This window comes from Amblyomma maculatum, chromosome 1 (genome assembly GCF_055883805.1).
Source record: "Amblyomma maculatum isolate TAMU_Amacu chromosome 1, ASM5588380v1, whole genome shotgun sequence".
Taxonomy (NCBI): domain Eukaryota; kingdom Metazoa; phylum Arthropoda; class Arachnida; order Ixodida; family Ixodidae; genus Amblyomma; species Amblyomma maculatum.
Window position 1 is genome coordinate 202,632,969 of NC_139344.1, and position 24,528 is coordinate 202,657,496.

Below are 24,528 nucleotides of genomic sequence, written 5' to 3' on the forward strand. Positions count from 1 at the left end.
CAGCTCCTGCCGGTCCACATATAAAGCCCCGCTTTAACCAAGCCGTATGAACGTGCTTTAGTGGCCTATAGGGGTAACGTGAATGCCAGGGTGCTGGCAGGCTGATTCTGACATAACCGTCCCATGTGAAACGAGAGACCCAAGTTGCCAGCTCCTGCCGGTCCACATATAAAGCCCCGCTTTAACCAAGCCGTATGAACGTGCCTTAGTGGCCTATAGGGGTAACGTGAATGCCAGGGTGCTGGCAGGCTGATTCTGACATAACCGTCCCTTGTGAAACGAGAGACCCAAGTTGGCAGCTCCTGCCGGTCCACATATAAAGCCCCGCTTTAACCAAGCCGTATGAACGTGCCTTAGTGGCCTATAGGGGTAACGTGAATGCCAGGGTGCTGGCAGGCTGATTCTGACATAACCGTCCCATGTGAAACGAGAGACCCAAGTTGGCAGCTCCTGCCGGTCCACATATAAAGCCCCGCTTTAACCAAGCCGTATGAACGTGCCTTAGTGGCCTATAGGGGTAACGTGAATGCCAGGGTGCTGGCAGGCTGATTCTGACATAACCGTCCCATGTGAAACGAGAGACCCAAGTTGGCAGCTCCTGCCGGTCCACATATAAAGCCCCGCTTTAACCAAGCCGTATGAACGTGCCTTAGTGGCCTATAGGGGTAACGTGAATGCCAGGGTGCTGGCAGGCTGATTCTGACATAACCGTCCCATGTGAAACGAGAGACCCAAGTTGGCAGCTCCTGCCGGTCCACATATAAAGCCCCGCTTTAACCAAGCCGTATGAACGTGCCTTAGTGGCCTATAGGGGTAACGTGAATGCCAGGGTGCTGGCAGGCTGATTCTGACATAACCGTCCCATGTGAAACGAGAGACCCAAGTTGGCAGCTCCTGCCGGTCCACATATAAAGCCCCGCTTTAACCAAGCCGTATGAACGTGCCTTAGTGGCCTATAGGGGTAACGTGAATGCCAGGGTGCTGGCAGGCTGATTCTGACATAACCGTCCCATGTGAAACGAGAGACCCAAGTTGGCAGCTCCTGCCAACTGAGCCGCGGCTCCGACCGTGCCACGCCAACGGCTTTAGTTGGGAGCCGGCCATCTCTCGCTTTTGTGTCACGTGGGGTGTGACGTCACAGCATCACGCGGGTAAGACGTGGCTACTGTCGCGCTACGCTGACCACTTGAGTTGGTAGCCAGCCCTCCCCCTAGTGTCACGTGGGATGTGACGTCACAGCGTCACGTGGCTATCGCCGCGCTACACTGAAGGCTCGAAACCTAGAGTAGAATTGCTTTCGCAATAAAACATTTTTTGCTTGGGATACGAAAGCTTTTGAACGAACTATATAACGATTCCGTCAAGGGATGCTGTTGTACTTCTGTGATCATGCCGCTGGCATGACCTTGGGAGCCGTTTGGTAAGAGAGCTAGCTCCTTCAACATAGCCTACTGAACTGGAATAAATTCAATGCCGAGCAAGAATCTCTAAAATCGCTGCAATCGATCGCATGCCACCCGATCCTTTTAGAGTGCGATTGGCCAGCATTCAGCATGATTCGTTCGGAAGGGCAATAAAGCTAACTAATAAGTACTTGCTCTTCTTCCCAGAATTACGCGAACGCACAACTGTATACATGGCTTGCACTGACGTCATCATACGTCACTCGGGGAAACGCGTCGGCCATGTTGGCGACCCAGTTGACCCAGTGGCGGCACGGCCGTGGTGCGCGCAGTCGCTTTCGAGCAAGCCCGCGTTGTTTTCCATGCGTTTGGGAACTCTCTTTGTAAACATGGTTAATTGCGCTATTGTTTGCTAGAATAGCAGCTTGGGCATGTTGGTTATGCATCCTGAGGTAACAGCGCGGAACACAGGACGGGAGCACAAGGACGGGAGCACAAGAGCACTCAAGAAGTCATGCACTCACACCATGGAGGCCAGTTTTCATCGCCAGGTTGACCGCCTTACAGGAGCTGGGTACCCATCACATTTGCTTGTTTCTGTTGCGGAACGTTTGAACAAGAAGTTAAGACTCGAGCGTGTCGGTGCCCAACTAGGTGACGAGAACAGGGAGACAACAAACAAGCGCAGGATTGTGGCCATACCATATGTGCACAACATTTCCCATCGCTTAAAAAAGATCGGTCGTAGAGCAGGCGTTAATGTTGTGCTTACTGTTCCTAAAAAATTGAAAAGCCTCTGCCGACGTGTAAACGCTGATGGATCGCAAAGGCAGAGGGGGTGCGTAACAAACCACCAGAGTCGATTTGTGGAGTGCGCGGAAGGCGTTGTTTATTCCATACCCTTCAAGTGTGGGAAGGAATACGTAGGACAGACTGGAAGGTGCACAAATGACAGGCTGAAAGAACGCAAAAACAACGTCGAACAAAAAAGCAGGCATTTGGGGATCCATGTAAGAGACTGCGCGTCAAAAACTTGCTCCGTGCAATTCACACAATGTAAAGTGCTAGCAAAACATAATGAGCCGCTGGTTCGTGAGATAATTGAAGCCGCTGAGATAGCTAGACTGCAGGAACGATGTGTAAGCAAACCGTCCCTGCTGTTAACACAAAAAGAAATCAAACTGCTGAATGTGCAATTTTCTCCATGAGTGTTTAGAGAGTGCACCACGCTGTGTGCAAGAGTAGGTTATGCGGTACGCGTATTTATTTATCTATTACTATGTTTTTTTGTTGTTGTTTGTTTTTGTTTTTTAACTATGCTGATATGTGCAAGTCATTTGTAGGCGATCTGTGGCGTTAGGGTATAAGAAGTTGAGGGTTTTTCCAAAATAAACGTTGTTGAAACAGCGCTCCTTGTGTCGTCCTCTAATCTTGTGCTCCCGTCCTGTGTTCCGCGCTGTTACCTCAAGAAGCGCTATTGTTGGCTGCTCCAATCGCAGCGACGTCAAAGGGAGGAAGAGACAGCCGACCAGTAAGAGGTTCTTTTCTCTGCCAAACGTCATACAAAACCAATGCGAGAAGACCAGAACCTTGAGCGAGAAGCATCGCAACTTGTAGTTGGCGCGCATCAAACGCACTCAGTTCAGTCACGAAGGTCGTAATGTGCGAGTATGCGGCATCCATTTCATAACAGGTGAGTCAACTCTTACATTACAATCTCTTTAAAAACAACGCAAAGCGAACGCGCAGACACCAGTTCCGAGTGCGTCCATTTTACTGTTTCTGAGTTGTGCGTGTCCGTGTAATTTTTTGCCCCTTATGCTGTTTTAGTTAAGACTAGCTATGCTATGCCTCATTTCTACGTACGCCGACTTTCAAATGAAGACATTCTACAGAAACATGGAAAACTTGTAAACTTGTATCCGCAGGCGAACCATCGAAACTGTTCGACGAAACAAATCCTGATTGGGCCTCGTCTCTCAACCTCGGCTACGAAACCAAGCATGCTGATTCTGCGCGGCACTATCGCAGAGAGAAGCGATATGCACAAAAGCGGCAGACTGATGCTGATGCAGTAACTTCAGATGAATCGCCGGGCGCCGCTCCAGATTCCCCACAGCCATCGCAAGAGGAGCAAGTCGATACCGACGAACGTGAGACGGGTTCGTTTTTTTTTTTTTTTGTTTTTTTTTTTTGTTTTTTTTTTTTTTTGCGGCAAGGAAATTAGATGGGGGGGGGGGGGCACAAGTACTCGTTCTAGTCTTCGTTTAAAAGCTCTTGGATTGCAGTTCTGCCTATGTAAGGCATGATGCCTAGCCATTCATACCTTTCTCTGTGCAGCTACTGGTAATGAATTTGCAAAAATTCTTTTTTCCTCTAGGGATCTCCATTCAGACCGACATGACAATGGAAGACATAAAGGCGCTGGAGCTGCATTCTGTGACGGTCAACGAATAACTTTATGCGCCGCAGAAAGAAAAAGAGCAACTTGAGATGTCCGAAGCCGCACTGAAAAGTTCTGATGCAAAAGTGCGGCTTTACACTGGAATGGCAAACTTTACAGTTTTGTTTGCTGTATTCCAAGCTCTCACAAGCTTTGTTTCACACAACGATAACAACAGCCTCTCCAAGTTTCAGGAATTCATTGTCTTTATGATGAAGCTGAAACTAAACCTTCAAAATGCTGATCTTAGCTTTCGCTTTAACGTTTCAGAGGCAACAGTATCTCGTATCTTTAACAAATAGTTGCATGTGGCATATTGCAGGCTTAAAGATGAAATTGGCTGGCCAACACGAAACGCCTTGCAGCAGACTGCCACAGGCATTCTATAATTCATTCGGCAGCAATGTGGCAGTCCTTCTTGACTGCTTCGAAATAAAAATATAAAGGCCGTCTTCATACCTTCCAAGGTGTGAAGCGTGGTCTCAGTATAAATGTAGCAACACGGCGAAGTACTCAATTGGGATTGCTCCGCAGGGTGTTGTTACCTTTATATCTGAAGGTTGGGGGGGGGGGGGGGGGGGCAGAACAAGTGACAAACACATTACTGAACACTGTGGATTTTTGGACCATCTGGTGCCTGGAGATGTAGTTCTTGCGGACCGAGGGTTCAACGTGAGTGAAAGCATTGGTTTTTATTGTGCCAGCCTACACCAAAGGGAAGAAACAGCTCTCAGCAGAAGTGCAAAGCACAAGAAAGTTGGCAAATGTGCGCATACACATTGAGAGAGTAACTGGACTGATAAGAAATAAGTTTATTATTTTGAAGTCTCATACCCATCGATTTTGTTGTGTGTCGGCCAGGAGACAAGACCGCTCCTCTCGACAAAACAGTAAATGTTTGTTGCATATTATCAAAACTGTGCTCATCAATTGTTGCAGCCCAGAAAGACAATGCAGAAGAGCACGTCCCGAGTGAGTGAGGGGAAATCTTGTTTCAGTGCGTTTCAATAAAGCACTGTACTTTGCATCTGCTCTGTGTATTCATTATGATTGTATCGTGCTTGGCTGCTGAACTGGAAACTTAGTCTTTTGGCCCTTTGCAATCTGGACAAAACCATTGGGCAGTTTTTGGTGCTCCACAACAAAAATGGAACCATTTGTAGTGGCATGTTTCGTTGTCGCAAGCAACCATTTTTCCAATTTCCGGCTCATAGCAGAAGCAATAGGCATCCTCTTTCGAAGAGTTTGTTCCTGGGCCTGCGTGCTGCCTTGTAAAGTACTTGCTAAACAGTTCGGGCAGAATTGCATGGATGAAGAATTTTTTTTGCAGAAGCCAGCATGTTTTCGCAAAACTGCTTTTGCTTGCCAATTCGCTCCACATGCAGTGCGTCGGGTGCCTACACAACAAAGTCACACCACTCAACATCACACACGGCCATCTGTGTCTGGCCCTGATAGAAATAAGCATGTTGTCGTAATTTCAAGACACCATCGACAAGTTCCAGGCATGAACTTGGGGTGGCCATTTCGGTAGGACTTTTCACTTCCCTAAGTGAATAGGGGCACTTCACTTCCACGGCTCCTTTTCCGCAACATGTACAGGTAACAAGAGAGTCGGGCGTGGCTCCAACAAAAGGATGCGTAGTGCTTATGTGAAGCCCTGATTTGGAGCACTGGAAAGAATCGTGCTTTTGAGCTTCGCTCTCTTGATATGCCTTTAAGGCCTGGGGCTCATTTTTGATACCCCATGTGATGGCGAGCGTATGCAAAGACTGCTTCCTCGGGTAGCATATTAATTTTAAAAGTGATATGCTTGGTTTTTCTGCGGTAGTGTGGCAGACACGCTTCATAATAGATGCAGTCACCCTTCCTGCTCGGTAAGAATGCCAGGCTGGTGAACTGCTTTGTTGTCTTGTAGAGGCCTCAACCTCTTTTGCAGTCTCCTCATTTATTTGAAGGCTTGGGAGGATATCATTGACCTTTTCGACAAGTGTATCCAGGTCATCTGATAGCATTGCCTCTGAATACAATGATCGAAGGTTTGTATCTTGCTATTTCACTGGGTTTTCGAAAAGACCATTGTAGCTAGGCAGCACAGAAAAACCTGCTGGCACAACACTGGCATTCTGGATGGACTTGTACAATGTTTCCTGCTTCAGCGCAGAAAGTGGTGGGACATGTGCCCGTGGCTTGACCACTCTTGCGTCCTTTGAGGGGTCAGTGGTTGTCTCAAGCATCCTCTTCTTGCCACTTGACGACGTAAAGTTGATATCTTTCAACCTTTTGAATTTAATTTTTTCTACATATGCCGGCAGCCACACATTTTCCTTCTATGTGCAGCTTCTAGACTGCTTTATTTTCACTCCGGTCTCCACTGCAAACAAGCAAGCTCCAATGTGTGAGCACGCGCTTCACCTGCTCCTGCCATACAAGTGCAATGAGCAGTAATCACAGTCCCATTCTTTCTGCGTGATTCACCTGCATAAATAAATTATCAAGAACAAATGTTAGTGGCCAATCCTTTTAAAACTGCTTTGGTTTTAGTTACGCTTTGGGCCCGGAGACAATGGTTTAAAAAAACTGTAAGGAACATAGTTTCTGTGCATGTAATGCAGCACGCATTATCTGATCAGTTCGCTAGTAGCACCATCCGAACAACGCAGATTAAAAACTGGCGGCCACGGGGACACTGCTGGCTTGCGCGGTCGCGTGCACTGTCTAACGTCGTGCCTCAGATGCGCTGAACAGACCGCACAGCTCAGAGTTCAGTGCATGTAATGCTGAGTGGTTTGATTCATTTCGTGAACGAGACCCCCGAGACTGTGCAAAAATAAACAAAAAAAAAGAGGCGACCGCGAGGTCCATTCATTGCAGGCTTGTTTTTCTCGTGCTTAGCCGCTGTCGCGAGCACACAATCTAACAAGCCATCTTCTGATGCACCGTACACCTGAAGCTGGGTACAGCTCATAAAAATCATGCATCACCACAACATGTTCACAAATGTTGTCAAAAGTCATAAATCATAGGGCTTACCTCGCAAAGCAGGAGCACTTTATCATCTTAAAGTCGCTTGGCAGAAAGGTGTTTCACCCAACCGCTGGTGAAGTAATTGTGCGATTTCAGACCTTTCATGTGCTCTAGTGTAACAAAGCTCGCGGAAAAAACCAAGTACGTTACGATGTCACCGTGTGTCACCTCAGAGAACAAGCTTACATCGGCACTGCAATCCGTTCCGGGCCGCAACATGTACGGATCGATGTTATCGAAAAGTTTGATCTTTTCGTCGTAGCGGAGGCGAGTGCTCCCGATGAGGTCCGAGTAATAGCTCGCATTGAACTGTTCATTTGCAGCCATTTTACATGAATGTCATCCAACAAACCGCCGAGAACAATGCCATAAAATCCGACATACACGAGCAAATGACCACCGGACATGCGATCGGGTCGCTAACATGGCCGCCGGCTGAAAAAGCAGACGACGTGACGTCACGTGCAAGCCATGTATACCAGAAAATGTGCTTACAGTCGAGAACAATTTCGAGGCCTGCCGGCGCTCGACATTTGTCGCTTGGCTCTTTGCACAGCTGGAAGACACATTAGGACCGCGTATAGAACGGAAGAAACATGTAGTTGGTCATCTGCGATCGAATATCGCATCACACCACTCGGGATCTTGACGGCGTTGCGAAAAACACAGCAAGTTGTCACTAGACGAGACCAAATCCTCCGCACCATGCCACCAGCAGCGGCAGGTTTTGCCCACCACGGGGCGGCCACCCCCTTCGGCCCTCCTCCGAAACGTCATTCGTGACGTACCGGGAGAAGCAATCTCGTTCCCTTGCAAAGGTTTTTCACTCTCCTTCCCGGTCATCTAGCCTCCGCAAGCCAAGTTCCCCTTCCTCTTTATCGTTTGGCGGGAGATGGGGCGTGCACTCTGTGTGCGCGAAAGCGAAACGGGCGAGGGAGCGCGCGCCGCTGCATTCATTGCATTCAGTCCAGCCGTGGCGATGGAAAAGCGCGCAGCGAGCGGTGGTGGTGGTGGTGAAAACGTTTAATAAAATATAGAATTACATGAAGGTTGCTCTGGGGTCAGGCTTAGTGCCCTTCCCCTCACAAACACTAGGTGGGGTCCCTAGTACGGGACCCCAGTAGCTTCCGCTGCCGCCATTGCTCGTTTGACCAAGGCCTTTTGGGCTTTCAGGTCGGAGCAGGTGAGTAGTCGCCTCCCAGTCCTCCCGGGTGGTGTTTTGGTGAGGTGCAAAGGCAGGGTTGGAGGGGCACGCCCACACCATGTGGAAAAGGTCCGAGGACATTTCCCCGCAGTGCGGGCCCTCCCCGGAGAAGGCACTGTCAAAGTGTTTAAGTGACGCCGGGCACATCATGGTATTCCTAAGGCGATGAAGAAACACGCGTTCCTCCGCTCTTCTTAACCCATTAGACGGGTGGGGGTAAATATTGTGTCTGTTTTGGTACAGCTGCGTAATTTCTCTGAAAGTGCAGGCTGGTGTGAATTCTTCTGAGGAGGAAGGAGACGAGGTTGCCCGGTCAGAAAGCGTACGGGCGGCGGCATCTGCTTCCTGGTTGCCGGAGCCCAGACTATGAAGCGGCGGGATGGACTTTCCACATACGAGCTGTTTTGCAATAGTCGGTAGGCCAGGTCCGAGCTGTTTTTTAGTAGCCGGTAGGCCAGGTACGGGACCCAGGCCTGTTGAAAGTTCCTACACGCCCCTCGCGAGTCCGTTATGATTGTTTTGGAATCAGAGTGTGTTGCTGATAACGCGATGGCGACCTCTTCTGCCTGTGTTACGCTTCGGGCTTTAAATGTGAGCCCGTTTACCGTTTTGGACTCGTGGATCACTGCCGCCGTATACCACCCGCCTTGGTGCGGGCCTGACGCGTCCACATAGCACACTCCGGGTTTTCCTTCGTAGTGATGAGCTAAGGCCTCTGCCCTGGCCATGCGCCTACCCTCGTGGTCGTCCTTGGACATATTAGTGGGGAGTGGTTTTACGTGCAGGGCGTATCGCCACTCCTAGGGAAGCCTTACTCTTTCCTCGGTTACAGTCGTGTGTTGTATGTGTAGACGGGTTAATAGGCGACGCCCCGACGGTGTCTGCGATAGTCGCGTGTATTGGCTCGTGAGGTGGGCTTCTCTCAGCTCCTCTAACGAGTTCGTCATACCCAGACCTTGGAGTCTCAGGTTCGACGTGGATAGGGAGGTCGAGGGCCTTCTTCGCTATTTTGCGCGTGATCACCTCAAGGATGTTCTCGTCGTGTTTCTTGAGGTGGAGATAGGGGAGTACAGGATTCTGCTTGTTACAAAGGCATTGACCAGTCGTAGAGCATCTTTGCTTCTCAGTCCCCCTTTCTTGTTCGAGACTCTGCGGACCATTCGGCCCACCTGGTCTCCCACCTTTTTTTAGCTTGTCGAGCGTGGTCATCGCTAGCTTACGCTGGTGAATGCAAAGGCCCAGTACTCTAATTTCCTCTCTCTCGGGTATTGGTTCTGATTCAAGTCGCAATTCTATCTTATCTGTGCATTTTTTCTTTTTGGAGGGACGATTATGGACGAATTCGGATTTTTTTGGTGAGCCCTGAAGGCCGCATTTTTTCGCGTACTCATTCACAGCGGTGGCTGCCTCCTGCAAGCTGGCCTCCATTTCTCCGAGAGAGCCCCGCGTGGCCCATATGGAAATGTCGTCCGCGTACAGCGCGTACTGCACACCCGAGACTTTCTCCAGGTGGACCGGGAGATTTTTCATTGCCATGTTGAAAAGAAGCGGGGATAGCACCGCTCCCTGTGGTGTATCTCTCGTGCCTAATAGAAAGGGACAGTGGTCTGCGTTCTGGATCTCCACGTAGACCTGTCTGTCTGAGAGGAAGCGTTTTATATACTCGAACGCGTTCTTTCCACACCCCGTCTCCGAAAGGTGTGTAAGGATGGCCTCGTGCGTCACATTATCGAAGGCTCCCTTCAGATCTATTGCCAGCACTATCTTATCCCCGTTCGGATGTTCTATTGGATTTAATGTTTCTCTGCTGTAGCAGGACGTCCTGAGCTGATTTACTTGGCCTGAAGCCATACATCGAGTCGGCTAAGACTCGCTTATTTTCAAGACACTCAGAAAGTCTGTCTCTGACCATTGTTTCCATTAATTTGCCCACGCACAACGTGAGAGAAATGGGCCTGAGGTTGTCTGTATCTATGGCTTTGCCTGCCTTTGGGAGGAAAGTTATTAGTGCCGTCTTCCATTCGGTGGGAAGAGGAACTTCGCCCGTCCGGATCGAATTGAAGTGTTCTAGAAGGGATTGGTACGCGTGCTCTGGTAGGTTTGCTAGGAGTTTTACCATGATCCCATCCCTTCCTGGCGCGGTCCCGCGTTTCATTCTCGCAAGGGCTGCCTTGAGCTCGTATAGTTTGAAAGGTTCATCTAGCTCAACATTTTCGTCTCCACTGTACCTGTAAGATAAGCCCGTTATACCTATTGGCACGGGCAGAGGCACATTATTTTATGTTTTTTTTTTGTTTTTTTTTGGTAGCCTCACCATAATATATGTACCTGTAAGCTTCTCCCCTTGGGTCTTGGGTCATGCTCAAGTACTGGTCTCGGAGCTTCATCGCTAGCTGGACCGTATTTCCTTGAAATGCGTGTATTGCTCTCTGCAGCTAGGTGTTTCTGCGACTCGGTGCGCGTCTGGTTTGGATCTATGAGAGCTCGGAAGAGACGCCATGTGTTTTTGCCAGACATCTGCCTAGCTGCCGCGTTGCACCACTCAGTTAGCGTCCGCGAGTTGCGCCGCGTATTCTGCCGCCTCTTTTGTTATCGCCGCGATCCGGGGTTTTAGCTTGCGGTTATGTTTCTGCCTGCGCCATCTTCGTCTGGCTGCGTCTGGCTTCCCAGAGGTGGAGGAGGTGGGTGTCCACATCCGTCATCGCCTCAGAGCGCTTCACCCGCGTTTCCGTCGAACGGAGGCTGGTCAGCAGCTGTTCGGTCCAGGCTTGGTATCCCTGCTCCTGGATAGAACTAACATTATATTATTTTCTGAATTTTGCCCAGTCCGGCATCCTAGTCTGCCCCGTCGGTCTGGTAAAGTGTTTAGTGCGGATCGTTATGTTGATCAGACAGTGGTCGCTACCGAATGTTTCCTCCGTATTCGTCCACTCCACTCGCCTCGCGTTTTTTGAAAAAGTTAAGTCCGGACAAGTGTCCCTCTGCGCCGAGTTCCCAATTCGCATGGGGTACACGCCGGGTCGGTGTGTAGGGTTAGGCCGAATGTGGACGCTGCTTCCGCTAGCTTCCGTCCTCGTATGTCCTCTCGGTTGTAGCCTCATGAGAGGCTCTGCGCATTGAAATCTCCTAACACTAGTAACGGATCTCGTCCCGCTTCTCTGACAGCCCTACTCAGGAGTGTGGAGAAGGTTACATTTTTTGCTTTAGGTGGGCAGTAGACGTTCAGGATATGGAGCGGCGGATCATCCTTTTTTATGGGCAGGAGAGTCACCATCACGTATGAAAAGCTGGCTTGTAATTCCAGATCTATCAAATTTGCTGTGAAATTTTTGTGCACGAAGATGCATGTTAGGGGGTCGAGTTGGAACGTTTTGTAGTTTGTGAGGCTCACGTTCCCGCGTGGCCACCACTGCCGGACTATGCTCGTACGTGAAAAGGCGCACACAATAGACCTCTACTGGCCTACGTCACGAATAACATATCGGAGGAGGAGCGAAGGGGGCGTGGTCTGGCCTGGTGGGCAAAACATTCGGGTGCTGGTGGCGTGGCGCGGAGGATTTGGTCTCGTCTGGTGACAACACGCTGTGTTTTTCTCAATGCCGTCAAGCTCTCGTGTGGCATGTGATTGTTCCGTTCGAGAAGCGCCCAAATGGGTTTTTCAGCTGTACAAAAAGCGAAGCGATAAACGTCATGCGCTCGCAGGCCTCGATTTTGTACTTGAGAGTAAGTGCATTTTTCTGGTATACTCGTGCGTTCACGTATATCTGGGAGAACGAACAAGCACGTATTAGTTTGCTTTATTGCCCTTCCGAACGAATCGTGCTGAATGCTGACCGATCGCGCTCTAAACGCATGCAGACGGCATGCGATCAATGGCAGCACTTTGTAAGATTCTTTCTCGGCATTTAATTTATTCGAGTTCAGCAGGTCATGTTGAAGGAGCTAGCTCTCTCACAAGGTGGCTGCCATTGCAACGTCATGCCAGCGGCATGACCGCTTAGTACAGCCGCATCCCTAGACGGAATCATAATATAGTGTGTTCAAAGCTGTCGTGTGCCAATCGAAAAGTGATTTCACTGGAAACATTAAATTGTACGCCTTGCATGAATATTATTTTGTGGTACGAAACGCACTTTGCTACTTTCCATACCGCGGGACCAGTTCACGGGGTATTGATAGCTGCGGGGAAAATTCACACTTCCTCGTAACACAGTTTAAGTGACTGAATTACACGAGAAGGCGGAAATAACTTTTTCCCGCACTCAACGACTATAAACTATCGATAATATATTCTGTTTGTCTCGAATAGCATAACTAAAACTAAAAATTTCTTTACTAGGGAGGGAAATCACCCAACTAAGCACGAATTATCTTGCGCGTGCACTGCTGTTTTCGCTCCCAATTTTCCACGCTTTTTGGGGCCCAGAAGTCCGGTTTTGTGAAGGACATATTAAAAAAAAAAAACACCCTGAAGTCTATACAGGTCTTCATTGACCTCTTTTGAAGCATGCTTAAGTCCTATGCGTTTCAAGCGTTCGGTAGGACTTCAGACCATCCGCAACGGACCACACCAGTTCGTGGTACAGAAAGATAATTACATGCTTGCCCAGACTACGTTTTTCAAAGTGAGAATTGATAATGGGTACGTATATTAAGGGGTGATGCATATTGTGCCGGATCTGAATATGGCTAACGCACAATTTGAGGCAAAACTGCAGCTCCCCGACGCTGCAGCAGGGAGACCCGGCTGGAAAGGACGCTTTTGCCCACCAAACCGGTTTTCCTTCGGCGCGCCCCCCTCGCCACGTGCCTTTGTGACGTCCTATTGTTTGAAAACGGGGAGAGGTCTATTACTCATGTATACGCCCATCCTTCACCCGTCAGTCCGCAAGACGGACCAATGGATGTCGTTGCCTTCTGAAGTTAGCCTAGCGGCCCCATAGGCCAGCGTAGAGAACGGGGAAGCTGGTTTCCCGAAGGGGAGGATGAGAGAGCTTTGATTTGTACTTTTGCTGCTTTGCGGCGCGCATATCGCTGTAGAATTTTGCATAGACTATCTCCGGTACCTGATCGAAGCGTTGGGCTTCTTTGCTTAAAAAGTCATACCCTGTACAGTGACCCTTAAAGAGCAACGCCAGTTATAGGCAAGAGATCGGGGCCCTCAAACGCCAGCCTCTGACTCTTACATTACCGCCCGCTCCCATCACATAATTCTCCTCCTATCGACTGCCCTTTGCATCCAGGCGGCCCAACCGCATGCGGACTGTGCCGCTCTTTGACCGCCTAGAAAGCAGGATTAATCAACTTGTTTAGCACATGGATAAGCAATTTCAGTAGATTCAAAAACCGATGCAACAACAAAACAAGAAAATAGAAGATTAGCCACACGCAATTCACCATATGCATGAACGCCGTCCCATTCACAAATTCAAACATTCTTCGAAAACTATAGAGCAACGAGGCGAGCAGCTCAGAGAAGTAGTGTCAGCTATCAGTCCTTCCCTCGACCTAAACTAAGAAAACCAAGCTCGCCCAAGCACCGCCACATTGATCAATTCTTCTCTTCCTACCTCCTTTACTCAGCATGACCAAGCACCAAACGCTTAGGCCACAGAACTGCTAAGGGTATCGCAGGAAATCGGGAATCCTTAGCTTGCCTGGCCCTTGAAAACACTTCTAATGCCATATAGCACTCCAGGAAAACTTCGCACCTGCCATACATTTAGGATATAAGCCCTTCTCTCCGTCTGACGCGGAAAACTCTCGCGTTGTCAGCCTAGCTAGATGGAAATTTACCGTCCTCCAACACAATATCCAAGGCGTCGACATAGAACCTTAGGGGCCACCTTACTATCGTTGTTCTAAACGTCTGGAGTCTCCCAAAACACTGTAAAGATTGCTTTGGTCCATCCTTCATACAAGCCATAAAACTGACCCGCAAGTCCCAGCTCCCAATGTGGATCTGGAATCGGAGGTATCTGAGACCGAGGCCCGCGCAGTCCTCGCCCAATTCCGCACCATGTCCCTGCTGGCACCGGACGGGGTCACCAACAAAACACTCCGAAATCTAAATGACACCTCATAGAATTCATGAATAAATGCTTGCAAAAGGGGCATATACCATCCGCATGGAAACACGAGAAGGTGAGGCTCTATCCCGAAGCCTGGTAAGCATCTCGGTCCAGAAGACAATCGGCCCACCTCCGTAACCTCGTTTGCTGGAAAGCTGATGAACACATCCTACACTGCACAACTATGAAGATGACAATCACATCTTTCCCCCCATAGTTATGCTGGGCTTCCACGTACGTGCTTACTGACGCAGGTCAGTGACATTTCCTGGACACTCTTGACCGCTCCAAGCCAGCGTTGAGAGGCCAAACTCCACGCATGCCCATATTTGGTATCGCGGCAGGGAAACCTGCCCATATATGTACAGCCACCGACTACTTCCTGGGGATGGGACCTGCGAAAGGGCGACAGCCGCGGGGGAGCTAACAAAGGCAGCCGGCGGTCGCGGAGACCGGTCAACCCGCACGGCGGGGAAAAGTAGGCGTAATAATTGAATGGAGGTCTTAAAGGAAAGGGCGAGCGGGGGGAGCACAGGCAGCGGACGAGACGGTCGAACAAAAGACGAGCAGGGCAGAAGACTAGGCTACGCCATGGGTCTATTCACCGTTCAAGTTCGGCTCCTGTCATCCTGCTTCTATGTCTGGCAGCTCATCCCACCGCCAGCAGGAAACGAAGACAGCAGCGGCAGCACTCGGAATTGCACCAAATGGCCGTGACGAACACCCATCCCTTTTTCAGAGCCCGTGCCGCACACCATGCCGACGCAGCAACGCAGCTTAGTGACGGCAAGCCGTAAGCGACATTTAGCCCGATGTTTTTATTTAAATATGTTTAAAATTATATCCCGAGTCAGTGCTTCCATCTCCTCATGCACAGTGTGGACCCAGTACCACTTTAGTAACTCAAGTCATCACATTAGTGTCATAAGCGGGATCTACGCTTAAATCATTGGGCAAAAGCTGGATTATACCCCCAGCGAGATGAGTATGAGGCATTGACAATTTGGTTAAAAATGGAAGGAACCCAGTCGAGTGCACAGCCCTTTGGGGCAAGCGTATTTGCTTTAGCTAGCATTGTAAAGAAATTCACTGATGACGATAAAGGGCTATTTATCACAGGCGTTTTCGATATGTTAGAACAAGTAGGAAAGATTGCCAGTTTAACTGGAGAACAAGAGTTGGGGATGGCGAAATGTCGAATATCCGAAGCAGCACATGAGTTTCTATGGAGAGATGAGGGAGTAAGGAACGCAAGAACATTTGCGGAATTTAAGACACTAGCGTTCAAGTACTTTGACTGCTTTGACAGGGATCCTCCCAATGTAAAGTTCCGATCGTTTCTGGATGCTAGACTGAAGCCGGAAGAAGGTGCACGCGCGTTTGCTTCCCTTCTTCGCTTCCTTGATAATGTCACTCTAGCACGAGAGCCAGAGGCTGATAGTGCTAAGCAAAAGCACGCCAACGAGCTGCTCCTCGAGCATATTGCCGCAGTGTTATAACCGGCGTCGTCATGTGACGAGCTCAGGAGATGGCACGCGCTCTACTTCGCTCGCGGTGCTCGCTCGTAGTCGGTTGGTCAGTCATGCCTTCTTTTGCCGGTGCTTGCGCGTTGATGTAAGTAAACCTGCCGACTTAGTTCTACCGGCTTCTGTGACATTTTGGTAGAGGTGCTGGGTACATCCCATGTGCGAATAGCCTCTGGGTGCCTCCAACGCCCATGCTACACACCGTGGACACGACACTTGTGCATAAGGCGACCCGCCGCTTGAGAGGGTTATCTCTCGAGTGTGGTCCCCTTGTTCCCCCACCGCGAACTATGGTGGCTACAGCGGCAAGCCAGACCATTCAGCTTCCCGTGAGTGCCCAGCCGCTGCTCTTCTATGATCCGCATATGCCTACGCCACTCCATGGCGACAAGATTGAGGACGTTGAGGACTGATTGACCAACTATGACTGGGTCGCCGTGTTTAATGCGTGAGACGAGGAGCGGAAGCTGCGGAATGTTTATTTCGCACTTGAAGATGCCGCTAAGATGTGGTTCGAAAACCACGAGGCTACCAGTACTATCTGGCAAGATTTCCGGCGGCTGCTGCTCGGAACATTTGGTAACGATGCAGGAAAGAGATTGCTGAAGTAGCTCTACAGTCCCGAGCGCAGCGGCCTTATGAGAGCGTCACCACGTTTGTAGAAAGAATGACTCGGCTTTTCAACCGCGCGGATCCGTCCATGTCGGAGGCAAAGAAGGTGCGCCACGTTATGCCAGGCATCAAAGAGCAGTGTTCGTCGGCCTTGTACACGACCCTCCATGTACTGTGGCTGATTTTACGAAGGAAGCGACAAGCATAGAGCATGTCCTACATCAGCGATTTGTGCATTTTGATCACCCTGCTAACATCGCTGCTGTGGACTCCCGCTTGCCAATGGCCGGAAAGAGAGTGAAGCCCTTCGTAAACTTATCCGAAGCGCCGTGCGCGAAGAGCTGCAAAAGCCGCCCTCTCTCGAGCAACACCCGCGCGTTGGGAGCATCACGGATGTTGTGCGCGAAGAGTTTCGCCAAACAGTGCGATCAATGCCATCCCCCTGGCCGCCTGCGCCGTATGTCATGACGTGCAGCGACGTGTTGCGTACCCCAGCGCCAAAACTATCAGCACCCTGCAACACTGCTCATCCCGCTCAGTCTGCGCCCCGATATCCAGTTTCAACTGGTGTGCCTGACGCTCGATCGCCCGTTCGCAAAGCACACGCGTGGCGCACACCGAACAATCTACCTTTGTGCTTTCACTGCGGCGAAGCCGATCACGTACTGAGCCGCTGCCCGTATCGTCGGATGGGCTTGCGCGGATTTTCACCGGATGCCCCTCGGCCACGCTATGGCGAACGACCTCTGGACATCGACCAGTACCTCAGCGACAACGTCCCACCTGTGTCCCTCCTGCGACGCCAGTCCAGGTCACCATCACCGTGACAGTTTTCCTCCAGCTACCGTTCTTCGTTTAGGCAGTCCCCAAGTCCGCTCCGGGAAAACTGAGGACAGCTACCTTCGGGGGTAGGACCACAGTCGATGAGCACTACGACCAACATCATCCGCTCGCCGATTCGATCACACAGGCCAACTTCCGACCCTCCGCTTCGACCAACAGTCTGACCACCTTCTGACGATCGCCGAAACTTTCCTCTAACGCCCCCAATCGACGCACCGCACGACCAATGAGTCCGACGACCTCCCGACGATCACAGAAGCTTACGTTCGACGCCGCAATTCGACGCAACGAACGAACCGACCCGTCAGTCCGGCGATCCCTGATACGCCGCACATTGTCGACGGTGAGCTCCTTTCCGCCGAGATACCGATCGTCGATAGTAACCACCGCACGATTGCCGTCGTAGATACAGGCGCTGATTTTTGCGTTGAGTCAGTGGCTTTGCTACCATCCTAAGAAACGTCCTGACTCCTTGGCACAGAGCCCCGATAAGGACAGCCGGAGGGTATGTGGTAACGCCGCTCGGAGTGTGCGCCGCTCGCGTCTAGATTCGCCACGTAACTTTCTCGGGTTGCTTCGCTATGCTGGCAGAGTGCTCCAAGGGCCTGATTCTCGGCCTTGACTTTCTTAGGGAAAAAGGCGCAATCACCGACCTCCGTGACCTAATTCAAGGTGCCTTTTTCCCCCTCACTGTGCAATTTCCGATGACTACACACCAGGCAGGCCAGTTTTTCGAGTGTGCGATGACCACGCGTCACTTTACCTCCGCGCACCAGCTTGTTACAGTGCAGTGCGACCACCCTCCCGCCCTTCAAGGCTTCGCGGAAACTAACGTGAATTTATTGTTGAGCCTACAAGTTTGCGTCACTCGAGGGGTATTTACCTTGAGTAACAAGCCAACTGAACAGCTTTTAACGAACTTTAGCGCCGAATATCGCCTTTTACCACAAGGTACAGCCATCGCCTATTTGACGAAGTCAGTGCGCCCTCCGCCCACTGCGTACTATCGCTGGCCAACAAGAACCCTCCCGGTAGCACTAGACATACTGTTCAAACTGACGTGAACCCTGCTTTGTTTCTTATCCAGAAACGCCTCCTTCAAGCAATTCTGGACTCATATACCATGACTGCTTTGCCGTCACTTCCAAGGTGAAACAGACTTCAGTAGCCAAACATCGGATTATAGTTGATCACACCGAACGTCCTATCCGCCAACACCCCTACCCAGTGTCGGCGAAGGAATGAGAGGCTATTTGGGCGCAGGTTGATGAAATGCTCTGCGATGATGTGATCCAGCCGTCTACAAGCCCATGGGCCTCGCCAGTTGTGCTGGTCACTAAAAAGGAAGGAACACTCAGATTCTGTGTCGACTATAGGAGGCTCAACAAAATTATGGAAAGGACACCCATTGCCTCGAATCAGCGACTCATTCCGACTCCGCCATGCCCGATACTTTTCATCGCTTGATCTACGCAGTGGGTGTTGGCAGATCGACGTCGATGTATGTGATCGGGAGAAGACCGCGTTCATTACTCCTGATGGACTGTACGAATTTAAGGTGCTTCCCTTCGGCTTGTGTTCTGCTCTCGCACCCTTTCAAAGAATGATGGACACTGTACTAGCCGGCCTGAAATGGCAGATGTGCCTCGTTTACCTTATGGCAGACGTGCCTCGTTTACCTTGACAACGTTGTCATTTTCTCTGCGACCTACTAGGGCATTTCAAGTGCTTAATGGCCGTGCTAAATGCCATTCGCGTGACCGGCCTTTCACTAAAACCAGAAAAAATGCCGGTTTCCATACCAACAGCTCAAGTTTCTTGCCCACGTCGTGAGCGCTGAGAGAATTAGCCCTGATCCAGAGAAGATGGCTGCCGTAGTTGCTATCCCGACCCCTTCTGATAACAGTTCCGTGCGTCGTTTTTTGGGCCTCTGTGCATATCATAGACGCTTTGTGCACGACTTCTCCCGGATATCAGAACCACTGACTCATCTCAGAAAGGACGACCAGCCTTTCATCTGGGCCGACAAGCAGCAAAGGGCCTTCGAGGAGCTTCGCAAGCGCCTCCAAGCAACGCCCATACTTGGCCACTTCGACGAGGAGGCGGACACAGAATTGCATACCGACGCCTGTAACGTTGGCCTCAGCAGTTCTCGTTCAGTGGCAAGATGGCGTTGAGCGGGTGATTGCTTACGCCAGCCACGTCCTGTCTCGTTCCGAAGCAAATTATTCTACTGAAAAGGAGTGCCTTGCAGTTGTGTGGGCGGTAACAAAATTTCGGCCGCTTGTGTAATCGGCCGTTCAGAGTGATCAGCAACCACCACTCTGCTGGCTAGCGAACCTTAAAGATCCTTCGGGCAGGTTAGCTCGCTGGAGTCGTTGTTGTTGTTGTTCTCCGGTTACAGTAGTTGGACGCAACTATTGTTACAAGTCCGGCAAGAAATACAGTGACGCTGTCTATCCCGGGACCCTATCCCGTGTTCTTCAATTGAAACAGATGACTCCGTTTTCCTCGGCGCTCTCACGACGCCTGATCTCGCTCAACAGCAACGAGACGGCCCCGAACTGTGGCCCCTCAGCGATTACCTCGAGGGAACTGCCTCATTGCCGCCTCGCCCGTTTACGCGTGGCCTGTCGTCGTTCTGCTTACGAAACGGCGTCCTCTACAAGAAAAACTATGCTTCCACAGGCATTCAGTACCTGCTGGTGGTCCCAACGCCACTCCGTACCGACATTTTGCAGGCATGCCACGACAAGCTTTTTGCCGGATATCTCAGTTTTTCTCGGACCTTGGCACGAGTACGACAAAAGTACTTCTGGCCAAAGCTTGCTGCTATTGTTCAGCGCTATGTTAAGACGTGCCGTGATTGCCAACATCGGAAGACACCGCCTATCAAGCTGACCAGCCTGCTGCAGCCTATTGATCCTCCGCGAGGCTTTTTCACCAAATCGGTATGGACTTGCTCGGGTCATTTCCTACGTCATCATTGGGCAACCAGTACATTATAGTCGCCGCTGATTATCTTACCCGCTATTGTGAAACGAAAGCTCCTCCCGGTGGCACCTCTACTGATATTGCGAACCTTTTTCATCTTTAATCTAGTCCTTCGTCACGGTGCCCCTGCGATCGTTTTAACCATGGAGGAAGTAAAGAACTTAGAAGAGGCCCTGACGTCATTTTTTTTTTTTTTTTTTTTGAAGCCGGCGCGGCCGCTATGAAAACTAGGGCCACTAGCAATAGCGTTGCTAAGGGCCCTATAGGTACGTGAGCGTAGCGGAGAAAGAAAATGCGGAGGGTAAAGAGGAGGAGAGACGTTGCAGCGTCCGTTCGCGGCGCGGCCGGACGCTGCAACGTTTGATCTTCATCAACGACTTGCCTGTTGGTTTGAGCATTCCAGTTAGACTGTATGCAGATGACTGCATCGTTTATAAACAAATTAATACTCCAGAAGATCAGGCAGAACTCAATCAAAACTTGCAGAAAATACATGAATGGTGTAAGGTGTGGCAGATGGTATTAAATTCAAACAAAACAGTTTTTATGACTATTACAAGAAATAAAACTGTCCTTGATTACAGTTACAGCATTAATGGTAGATTACTAACTAGAGTAAGTAATTTTAAATACCTTGAAGTAACACTCATATCTGACTTACGCTGGAATTCACACATAGATAATGTATGTACTAAGGCTTCCAAGGCACTCTGGAGCTTGAGACGCAATATGTGCAGTGAAACTCCTGAAATAAAAAGTCTGGTTTTCAAAAGCCTAGTTAGGCCTATCCTCGAATATGCAAAAGTTGTCTGGAAAGTTGTCTGGGACCCGTACACTGCTTCCAACTGTTCTAAGCTGGAAAGAATCCAGCGTCTCGGAGCAAGGTTTATATTTAATAAGTATCGTTATTCTGATTCTCCAACTTCTTTGTGTAAATCTGCTGATTTGCAAACACTTGACATTAGAACCAAATGCGACAGACTCAAGTTTCTTTTCCAGATCGCTAACCACTACTTGAAAATCAATCAAACAAAATACTTTGAAATTAAAACAGGGGAAACATCATGCCATCGTCACAGTTTGTACATCCCAATGCCGCCTGTCAGAAAGGATTGCTTTAAATTTAGTTTTTTCCCGAGAGCCATTAACGAATGGAATATGTTACCAAAGTCCGTTGTCACGTCACAATCACTTAGCGAATTTTTAGATAAACTGCACAATGTTTTATGTTCTGCTTGATTTCTATGACAATGTTTTTGTTTTGTCCAAGTGGCAAACACAATTATGTATGAAATTTAGTGTTGATCTCAGTGTTTGTTTGATGTGTTCTTTTTCTGTTTCAAGTTTGATATCCACTCCTGTAATAGCCCGCCCAGGGCTGACAGTATGAATAAATGAAATGAAATGAAACCCTAAATTTTGACGTCACTTCCGCCACACTTTCTCCAATGCATTGGGAATGACAAGGGCCTCTCCTAAGTTGTTTCCTTCCTCCATGGTTTTAACTTACAGTCACGGCCTTTACTTCAGCTCTAAGCCAGGAAGTGATGCGGTTCAGTGGCACTTGTCATCGCAAAACAACAGCTTACCATCTTCAGACGAATGACCTATACTGAGCGACTCAATAAGACCATCGCCGGTATGCTTTCTATGTATGTCAACGAAGTCCTTGAGAACTGGGACTGGACTAGATACTGCCGTATGCAATATTTGCGTCTAATACCGCGGTCCAGGAAACGACCCGCTTCACACCGTTTCGTTTGGTGTACGGTCGCGAAGCCTTCACCATGCTGGACTCAATGCTACCGCCAAATGTTGCCCACCCATCGGTTGCCGGCGCTGACTAATTCGTTCAGCATGCTGAGGCCGCTCACCAGCTGGCTAGACAGAGAGTCCGGACACAGCAAGCTAAAGATGCTCAGTGTTATAACCTTCGTCACAGGTAGGTAATTTATAACAATGGCGATCAGGTTTGGCTGTGGACACCTGTTCGCCAGCGGGGTTGTTCCGAGAAGCTTCTGCGCCGCTACTTCGGCCCGTATGAAGTACTGCGCAAACTCAGCGACGTCACCTACGAAGTGATCCTGCAAGGAACTGTTTGCTCCTCCCCACGGCAAGCACAATCAGAAGTCGTAAACGTCGCCAGGATGAAGCCCTTCCACTCCCGTAAATTAATATGAGTTTTTGTTTTCTTCCTGTTACTGTTTCTGACTTCATGTGAACGCGACATTCATGCTGTCTACGGTTCTGCTCGTCCTCGGCACTCGACATCGGGACGATGCCTTTTCCACCGGGAGGGGCAATTCCGCAGTGTTATTACTGGCGCCGTCATGTGGCGAGCACGGGAGACTGGCACGCGCACGTCTTCTTCGCTCGCGGTGCTCGCTCGCTAGTCGGTTAGCCAGCCGTGCCTTTGCCGGTGCCTGTGTGTTGGTGTAAGTAAACCTGCCTACTTAGTTCTACCGGCTTCTGTGACAATATGAAGTGCCAGTTTATTACCGGGCTGATGGATCCAGTGCGCAGGTTTGTCCTTTCGAAAGCGCCAGCTACTTTTGAAGGTGCTCGAGCAGCGTAACGAGTTGTTGGTCTCCAGTGATGAAAAAGTGAGGTTGGTAACAGAGCCAAAAGGCGTAAGCGCAGATGCAAGCATAACCCTGCTAGCCGATAGGCTAGACCGACTGGGGCGCTCCTTGCGGAAGGATTAAGATCAAACAAGAGAGGAGATTTCTGGAATCGTGAAAGGCAGGTTCGCTACTATGTTTGTCGTGATTACGGGCGCTTCGCTAGAAACTGTCCCAGGATAAGCCACGAGTTTCACAGGACAAATGAGCAGCAGCTTACTCTGACAGAGGCGGAACAAAAAAACTACTGTCCCAAAAAAACGCATAGAGTCCCCCGCAGCCGAGACGGTTGCGGGGAAGAGCCCGAATAGCTGTACTATTGTAGGCGTGTTCGGAGAGTCCTGCTCAATTGTCAATTTGTGGTGAATGAGGTCACTTGTAATCTGTTGGCCGACTCTGGCTCGAGGATAACGCTAATAAAGCAAACGTTTTTCGATATGCTGACAAGGAAGGGAGATAGACAGGTACGCATGAAGCTCGACAATACCCTTATGTAAGGTTTGTGGGGATCACAGGAGCGGATCTCGGAACGGGGGGTCTGTACCTTTTCCGATTTACTATCTGAAGCGAGAACTTTGACCATCTCAGCTACATTTTTTCCGACGCTGTGTCGCTCCCGGATGAGATAGCGAGTCTCGTGGGTCAGGACATGCTGTGGCAGCTAGGCATCGACCTCATACTAAGCCAGAACTGCCTTTCCTGTCGCAGGAATCTGATATCATTGAAAAACCGAAAGGCTAAGTATGTCGCACGAGTGGACTTTGCGGAGCAGCGTGCGAAAGACTCGCCAAAATACGCGGGAATTAGTGTTCGGACAAGAGAAACAGCGGTGCCACCTCGGTCAGAGATAATATATGCGAGCCCGGTTTCGGCTTACATTAATGAGGGGCACATAGGAGTGCTGGAACCTAAAGAAGGGCTAGCAATAGGACTAAGTATGGCGGGCTGCGTTGTCACGGTAGGGTCAAAGAAAAGGTTTCTAGTCCGCTTGTGTAACTACTCGCAAGAGCTCCAATTGCCGGAAAACAAAAACTTAGCTACATTTACTATGGCTGAAGTGGATGAGATGGGTGCCGCAGTTTTCTCTACAAGGCTAGACAATGAAGGGAAAGATAAAGAAGCTATTCCCATTTCGACCTCTCTCATATCAAGAACCAAGAGCGAGATATAGTCGGCAGTCTCCTACAGCATTACTACGACGTATTCACGGCATCACAGCTGGACTTGGGAAGGTGCGGAGGGATTAAGCCCCGTATTTTCACCGGTGACTCACTGCCAATGTACCAACGGGCCTGTAGAATTCCTTAATCACAAAGAGAGGAAATGGATGGGCAGGTCCAGGAGTTGATCGAGAAATGCATTGTTGAGCACTCCAAATCTCCGTGGGGAGCGCCGGCGCTTCTAGTTGAGAAGCGCGACGGTTCATTTCGATTGGTAATATATTACCGGTCATTGAATTCCGTTACGAGGGTAGACCCCTACCCCCTGCCACAAGTGTAAGTGAACCCTCGCGCAGCTAGGGTCAGCCAAATATTTTACGTGTATGGGCCTTGCATCGGGATTCATGGCAGATCGAAATGGATCAGCAGGATGCCGAAAAAAAAAAAACGCATTTAACACCCCATCTGGCCATTTTCAGTGGAGACGCATGCCGATGGGACTTGTTAACAGGCCTGCCATCTGGCGGAGAACCACAGACCTAATCTTGGCTGGTCTGCTGGGAAAGAGGTGCTCCGTCGTCTACATGGACGATATCATCATTTATAGCAGCACCTTTGCTGAGC

The 24,528-nt window shown here is 49.9% G+C and overlaps 2 pseudogenes; one reads left to right on the plus strand and one right to left on the minus strand.

Annotated features, from left to right (window-relative positions):
- The first annotated feature begins 1,685 nt into the window (after positions 1 to 1,685).
- Positions 1,686 to 4,849, plus strand: LOC146205372 (uncharacterized; annotated as a pseudogene).
- Positions 4,850 to 4,927: 78 nt separating this feature from the next.
- Positions 4,928 to 7,200, minus strand: LOC146205373 (uncharacterized; annotated as a pseudogene).
- Between the last annotated feature and the right edge of the window lie 17,328 nt (positions 7,201 to 24,528).